The sequence below is a fragment of the Macaca fascicularis genome, chromosome 18, assembly GCF_037993035.2.
Source record: "Macaca fascicularis isolate 582-1 chromosome 18, T2T-MFA8v1.1".
Classification (NCBI taxonomy): Eukaryota; Metazoa; Chordata; class Mammalia; order Primates; family Cercopithecidae; genus Macaca; species Macaca fascicularis.
Window position 1 is genome coordinate 38523979 of NC_088392.1, and position 8436 is coordinate 38532414.

Genomic DNA, 8436 nt, shown 5'->3' on the forward strand with positions numbered 1-8436 from the left:
GGCGTGAGCTACCACGCCTGACCATCCCACAAGTTTTCATATATTATATTTTAATTTTCATTCAGATCAATGTTTTTTTAATTTTCCTTGAACGATTTCATTGACTCATGGATTATGTGTTGTGTAATCTTCATGTATTGAGGTTTTCTTGTTTTCTTTATGTTATTGATTTCTAGTTCAATTTTTTTATGGTCATAGTGCATACTCCACATAGCTTCAATTATTTTAAATTTGTTGACGTTTGCTTTTAACCCAGAATAGGGCCTATGTATACAACTGTTGCATGGGCACTTGGAAAGAAGTTATATTCTGCTGTTGTTAAGTGGAGTCATCTATAAACATCAATTACATCCTCTTGGCTAATGGTGTTATTTAGTTGTACTTTTTTGCTTTCTGTTTACTAATAATTCTATTAATTACTGAGAGGGAATGTTGAGGTCCCCAACTATAATTGTGGATTTGTAGTTCTCCTTTCAGTTTTATTGTTTGGTTTCATTTGTTTTCCAGGTTTTTGTTTTTGTTTTCAATTTTTTAGACAGAGTCCCACTCTGTCACCCAGGCTGGAGTGCAGTGGCACATTCTTGGCTCACTGAAACCTCTGTCTCCAGGGTTCAGGTGATTCTCCTGCCTCAGCCTCCTGAGTAGCTGGGACTACAGGCACACGCCACCACTCCCGGCTAATTTTTGTATTTTTAGTAGAGATGGGGTTTCTCCATGTTGGCCAGGCTGCTTTTGAACACCTGCCTTGGCCTCCCAAAGTGCCAGGATTACAGGCATGAGCTGCCGCACCTGGCCGCACCTGGCCTTTTTTCCATGTATTTCCAAGTCTTATTGTTGGACGCACACACACTTAGAGCTGCTGTGTTATCTGGGTAGATTGATCCTCATGTAAATAAATATTTATTATCAGGCTCTGTGCTATAAAGTGAAATAGTCTTGGGCAGTTTGTGATCAGAGCATATACGTAGTTTAAACCATGTATTTTAAATGTGCTGGCCGGGTATGGTGACTCGTGTCTATAATCTCAGCACTTTGGGAGGCCAAGATGGGAGGATCACTTGAGCCCACGAGTATGGGACTAGTCTGGGCAACATAGTGAGACCCCATCTCTATTAAAAAAAAAAAGAAAGAAAAATTTAATTATAAAGGTGTAAACCAGGGTTTTGTTTTGTTTTTTTTGTTTTCAGTAGATTTCATTTTCTAAAGCAGTTTTAGGTTCACAGCAAAATTAAGCAGAAAGTACAGAGAGTTCCTATGTACCCCCTCTCCACACAGATACACAGACACCCCATTATCAACATCCAGCACCACGGTGGAACATTTGTTACAATCCATGAACCTACAATCCAAACCTACACTGACACATCATTACCACCCAAAGTCCATAGTCTACATTAGGATTCAGTCTTCACGTTGTACACTTTATGGGTTTTCACAAATGTATAAAGATGTGTATCTACCATTATAGTATTAAAAACAGTAGTTTCACTGCCCTAAAAATTCTCTAAGCTCCACCTCTCCATTCCTCCCTTCCTCCAACCCCTGGCAACCACTAATATTTTTACTATGTTCTTACAAACCAGGGGTTTTTACCTTGGTGTTTTATATTAGTTAAGGCAGGCTAACTGGGATGGCTGGGCCTTGGTGTGGACCTGCACCTCCCTTAGCAAAATTTTATAAAATTAAAAAAAAAAAAAGTAACTGCTGCAACCAATGTACACAAAAATATATTTCAAACTCCTTAAAAAACTTTTTTTTCCACTCACATAAAGTCTGAAACAGGTACCTCTGATTGGAGAACACCTCTGCTCCATGTGGTGACTCAAGCTCCTTTTATCTTGCGGTTCTGTCATCTTAACATGTGGCTTCCAAGTTCATCATATTCATTCACATTCACAGATAGAGGAGGAACAAGGATGATAATATGAGGAACTCTTGAAGGCCAGGTCTGGAAATTATGTACACTTGGCTAAAACTCAGTCTTACAGATATTCCCAACCACAATGGAGGCCAGGACATGTAGTCTAGCTGTGTGCTCAGGAAGAGGAGGAAACAGATTTAGTGAACATCTAGTCAGTCTGTTTCATAGGCCTATAGAACCCCAAAAGATCCATGGGCAGACGTTAAGGGGTCGTTTAAGCATACAGAAAACATATGGGAAATGTTGCCTCCATATGTATTTTCCTGGGGAGAAGAAGGGAAGGACAAGCCCTGATTCTATTGACTAGGAATGTAGGTTGGAAGAAGTCAAATTTAAGCTGAGGCTTAAAACTGTGTCGAGATGGGGAGGGTGGGATAGAAGGTCAGGGCAATCAGAGCAGAAAACAACACCAGCAAAGGCACAAAGATGGGATAGTACAATGAGTATTTCAAAAACGGCCAAAGGATCAGATTAGCCATTGCACTGAGTTTATTTGAAATAATATCCATTTAGTTGGTCAGTCAGCAAGGACATACTGGCCCCTCGTAGGTACCAAGTGCTATGGTAAAACTGGTTTTATAAAGATGAGGAGAGACAATGCAATAACAAAGAATGGCAAGTGTTGCTAAGGACGTAGAGGATACCATAAGAGCCAACTGCAGGACATCTACCTTACCTAAAAGGTTAAGGAAGACATCCTAGAGGAAGTGATGTTTAAGCCAAGCCCTGAAGGACAACTTGTATTGACATCAGCTTAGCTAAGAGTGAAGGGAGAGGCCAGGTGCAGTGGCTTACACCTGCAATCCCAGCACTTTGGGAGGCTGAGGCGGGTGGATCACCTGAGGTCAGGAGTTCAAGACCAGCCTGGCCAACATGGTGAAACCCCATTTCTACTAAAAAATACAAAAATTAGCCTGGTGTGGTGGTGGCTACCTGTAATCCCAGCTACTCGGAAGGCTGAGGCAGGAGAATTGCTTAAACCTGGGAGGCAGAGGTTGCAGTGAGCTGAGATTGTGCCACTGCACTCCAGCCTGGGCCACAGAGCAAGACTCTGTCTGCAAAAAAAAAAAAAAAAAAAAAAAAAAGACTGAAGGGAGAAGAACCCTATTCCAGGCCTGGAGGCATAAGAAGAGTATGTAGAATATATGAACACTTGCCAGAAGGCCTTTATGGTAAGGACAACAATGCAAAAGGAAGCCTGACATGAACAAGGCTAAGAGGTAGACATAGCCCAGATGCAGAAGACTTTGCATGTTAGGAAATGTGGATCCTAAGGACAACAAAAAGGGCTTTACGAGAAGTAAAAGAAGTAATCCTGAATTAAAATTATTCCAGCTGCAGCATGGACAATGAATTAGAGTGGCGCAAGACTAGATGTAAGAATATTTGTCTTGGGGACTCCTGTTCATCATCTAGACTGTGGTAATGATGGTTCTGAACAGTTTTTACTCTCAGCACTTCTAACACCAAATGTGTGGGGTTTTGTCTCCAAATCAAACAATGCTCCAACTTTCTGGACATCAAGTGGGTGTCTTAAAATTCAATTCAGTTCTGGCACTAACTACTTGGAGTTAACATAGATCCCATAGGTTAAGGGCTCAGCCCCACAAGACTGCCCCACTTCAGATGCCAACACAAGTATTGAATATCCAGGGTACCCAACCTTCTACCCAATTTGGCTACAAAGTCAGGGATTCCCACGGACACAAATATTTACTAGAGTGGCTCAGAGAACTGAGAAGAGCATCTTACTATTACTGGTTGAGTATAAAGGGTACAAATGAACAGCCAGGTGAAGAGGTACACAGGGTGAGATCTGGAAGGATCCTGTGTTCAGGAGCTTCTGTCCTAGTAGGGTTGGAGCACACTACCCTCCCAGTACGTGTGTGCCTTCACTAATCCAGAAGCTCTCCAAATCCCATCATTTAGGGTTTTTTTTAAATGGAGGTTTTATCATACATGCATGTTTATTAACTCAATCTCCTATCACCACCAATTTTTCAGGAAATTACAAGAGTTTTAGGAGCTCTGTGCCCCGAATTATGGATGAAGATCAAAGATAAATTTCTTGTTCTATCACAGTGGTAGAGATGCAGAAAGATAGATGGATTTGAGAATTGGTATGACCCTTAGAACCTAATCTTTGATTGGCTATGGAAGTTAAAGAAGAAGTCAAGAATGTCTACCAGGCTTTTGTCAAAAGAATGGAGTAGATAATGGTGATATCTAGCACACTATTAAGCTACAAATCAATTTTACCGAGAAGATTTGTTTGAGAAATCAAGTTCAAACTGAGGTTCAATTTGAATTGCCAAGTCCAGGTATCCATAAGACAGTGGGACTTGTGGAGAGAGAAGAATGGAACTCAGTGGAGAGGTAAGAAATGGCAATATATATTTGGGAATTGTCAACAAGGCAACAGAAGCCTTGGAAATGGATAAAAGTTTAGGTGGAGAGTATAGAGTAAGCAAAAGCAGGTATCTTTGATGGATACCATATGTGAGTGATAGGAACACAGAGCCTGCTAAGGAGACCAGGGCATGACCATGGAGTAAGAAAAGCAGAGCTGAAGGAAGGGAAAGGGAGAGATTGCTTTAAGGAGCAGTCAATAGTGTCAAATCCTGCCATGGAAAGGTTAAGCTGGGTAAGGATAAAAAGTGCTCAATGGATTTACTGACAAGGTGAGAATAATTTCAGTGAAGCAACAAGAGCCACGGCTGCACTGAAGTTTGGTAAAGAAATGGGCAGTGAGTGCAGACAGCCGATTGGAGAAGCTGATTGAAAGTAAAGAGGATAGTCACAAGAGGGGAATGTGCTGTCAAGGAAGTGTTTCTGTTAATATGGGAGAGATTTGAACATGCTTATGTGACAGCTTTGAGCACCTGAAAGAATGATACCAAAGTGTGGAAGGCCTGGAATTCCATGTAGAAGACTTTCTTCCAAGGCAATGAGCCATTCAAGGCAAGAGAATGGCATGTTCATGGTCCCGGGTAGGAAGAAATACCGTGGAGCTGGGCATTACTACTTTCGAGGAACATCCTACCCTAAAAAAACTCGTCCTGCTTTATAAAGGAAGTATGTGCTTAGTTCTGGCTTCTGGCTGAAGGTCTCAGCAGAATCTTTCACCATGTTTTTTTCTGGCAGTCTTTACAGCATTGCATCAAAATTATTGTCTAATTATCTTAATTTTCTTACTAGGACAAACATCTTGTTAAGTTTTGTTTACTTTGCAATTATTCCAACCTTAATATTACAATCGGATAGATTTTTAGTTCAGCAGTTAGCCTCCTATTTGATAAAGGGCAGTGCCAATGCTGTAGGTTTTTTGTCCTAAGATCCTTAAAGCAACTTCTTCCTCACCACCCTCAGTGTGTCAAACTCTGTCATAAACAGCACCATAGGAATAAAAGGGAAACCCTCTTCAGGTGCAAATTAGTGCGTGGTGTGACTGAGGGAGATAGAAGGGATTGGAAGTTTTATATATTAAAATGAAAGAATCCCAGTCATTATATTTAAAGCAAAAGCAAATCTCAAAGTTGCTTCATAAACAAGATTTATTACAAGACAATAAATTTAGACCCAAATGGCAAGGTCTGTGAGCTTCAATATCTCCTGCCTTATTCATAAATCACAACATTGATCAAATATAAATTAATGCATGAATGTGTATATTTGTATACAGGAACTCATGAAACCTCAATATGTAAGAATGAAGTAGAAAGCAATTTTATATTATAAACACCTACATTAAAGCATTTAGCTTTTTTTTTTTTTAATTTTATTTTGAGACAGAGTCTTACTCTGTCACCCAGGCTGGAGTGCAGTGGCGCGATCTCAGCTCACTGCAACCTCCACTTCCCAGGTTCAAGCGATTCTCCTGCCTCAGCTACTCCTGAGTAGCTGGGGCTACAGGTGCGTGCCACCGCGCCTGGCTAGTCTGTATTTTTAGTAGAGACAGGGTTTTGCCATGTTGGCCAAACTGGTCTCAAACTCCTGACAGGTGATCCACCCGCCTTGGCCTCCCAAAGTGCTGGGATTACAAGATGGCCCGGCAAAGCATTTAGCATCTTAAGAAATCTTAGCCAAGTGGATCTTTGTGAGACTTATGTACATGAATCTATTTCTTACATCTCCCCCTCTCAAAAGAAAAATGTGTGATGAACTATCACTCCTGCTACAGCTTTTGCTTTGGGTTCTTGGCAAGAGAATTGGGAAGACTAAGGAGTGAGCATTACATGATAACTCATGAAAAGAGGTGGAGAGAAGAACTTTCAAGGGTTTCATTTGTATTTCCTTCCAATGACCAACATATCCTGGGAGTGGCTGCTGTATATTTCATTTGGTTTTCTCCCTTGATTGGATTTGTTTTTTTTAGAAGTTCTTCCCTTCAAATAATATTGTTTAAACTTAAATATCAGACAGCAAACATTTTTGTATATTCTATAAGTAAATGTCTAGTTGTACAAGCTATTCACTGACACATTAAAAAAGATTTAGTACCTTTTATCAAAATATCATGAAATGTGTCCGTAAGGCGTATCTCAAAAAGGGTGTCGATGTAGTAAATCAGTGAAAATTGTCCGTTATTGGGAAGGTAGGGAAGGAAAAGATCACTTTTCAGCATGGGTAATGGCAAGATTTCTTCTATAAACCCACCTCCTCCAGGGCTTACTGCTACAAATGTGTTGTTAGAGAAGCAAGACACAGGGTTCTAGGAGGGCTGGGGAAATCTAGAAGTAACAGGAAAAGTTTAGTGTTAGCTAAAAGTCTCTACGCCTTTGATCAGAGGGGTGAGGTAGGACTGTGCAAATGTGCTATGGGCACAAAATGGGGAATGCAAGTCACACTTTAGCCTTCTCCATCTTGGTAACAGCCTAGACAATTTAGAAAAGTATGTGTTCAATTAAAGCTGACTCCTACGAAACGAGTTTAAGGCAATTAGGTATAATAAGTTAATCCAATATAGAAAGTGTCCCGTTATAATTTTAAAATCAAGAAATTTAGAGTACTTACTTAGTAGTACTTGAAATGTGGTTCGTGTGAAAAGAACTGCTGGAAGTGTAAAACACACCCTGGTTTCAAAGGCTTAGTGCAAAAGAACTATAAAACATTATCAGTAATTTTATATTGCTTACATGTTGAAATAGTATTTTGGACATATTGAACTAAGTGTATTTATTAAAACTATGTTTCTTCTTGCTTTAAAGGGGTCATTTAGAAATTTTACAATTACATTGTTACACTGTATCTGTAGATATAGGACCACGCTGCTGGCTAAGATTAACCTGGCAGGACTTAGTACTGAAGGGATAGATGGGCCGGTCACAGCCCTAAGATAAAAGAAAGTTAATAGGCATACTTTTTAACAAGCCATTTAAAAATACCCCCTAGAGGCCAGGCGCGGTGGTTCACCCCTGTGATCCCAGCACTTTGGGAGGCCCAGGTGGGAGGATCGCTTGAGCCCAGGAGTTTGAGACCAGCCTGGGCAACAGGGTGAGAACCCAGTCTCTACAAAAGATAAAATTAGCCAGGCATGGTGATGCGCGCCAGGTATGGTGATGCACTAGGGAGGCTGAGGCGGGAGAATCACTTGAGCCTAGGAGGTCGAGGCTGCAGTGAGCCGTGATCATGTCACTGCACTCCAGCCTGGGCGACAGAGTGAGACTCTTGTCTCAACAACAACAAAATAATAACCTATAGAAAAGATAGCCACAGAGGGAGATCACCTGAGCAATACTGTGGGAAGAGTGTCTAGGGAGGAGGAAACGGGGATTCATTTCTTTAAAAGCACCAGAGAGCTGGACAAGGTGGTTCACGCCTCTAATGCCAGCACTGTGGGAGGGCGAGGCGGGCGGATCACTTGAAGTCAGAGTTCGAGACCAGCCTGGCCAACATGGTGAAACTCCGTCTCTACTAAAAATACAAAAATTACCTGGGCGTGGTGGCACGTGCCTGTAATCCCAGCTACTGGGGAGGCTGAGACAGGAAAAACTTTTTTTTTGAGACGGAGTCTCGTTCTGTAGCCCAGGCTGGAGTGCAGTGGCGTGATCTTGGCTCACTGCAGCCTCCACCTCCCGGGTTCAAGCGATTCTCCTGCCTCTGCCTCCCGAGTAGTTGGGATTACAGGGGTGCGCCACCACGCCCGGCTAATTTTTGTATTTTTAGAAGAGACGGGGTTTCACCATGTTGATCAGACTGGTCTCGGACTCCTGACCTGACCTCGTGATCCGCCCGCCTCAGCCTCCCAAAGTGCTGGGATTACAGGCGTGAGCCACCGCGCCCTGTAAAGCTCTTGAGCCCGGGAGGCGAGGTTGCGTTGAGCCAAGATCGTGCCACTACACTCCAGCCAGGGCGACGGAGCTAGACTCCGTTTCAAAAAGAAAAAAAAAAAGGCCCCAAAGAGCTAAAGTTCAGCACCTGCAGGCTGCTGATGTAACCACCCTGCCGGCAGAAAAGCCGGGCCAACGGGGCGTTGGGAGCGTCAGGCCACGAGGGAGGAGCATTCCCGGGTCCGA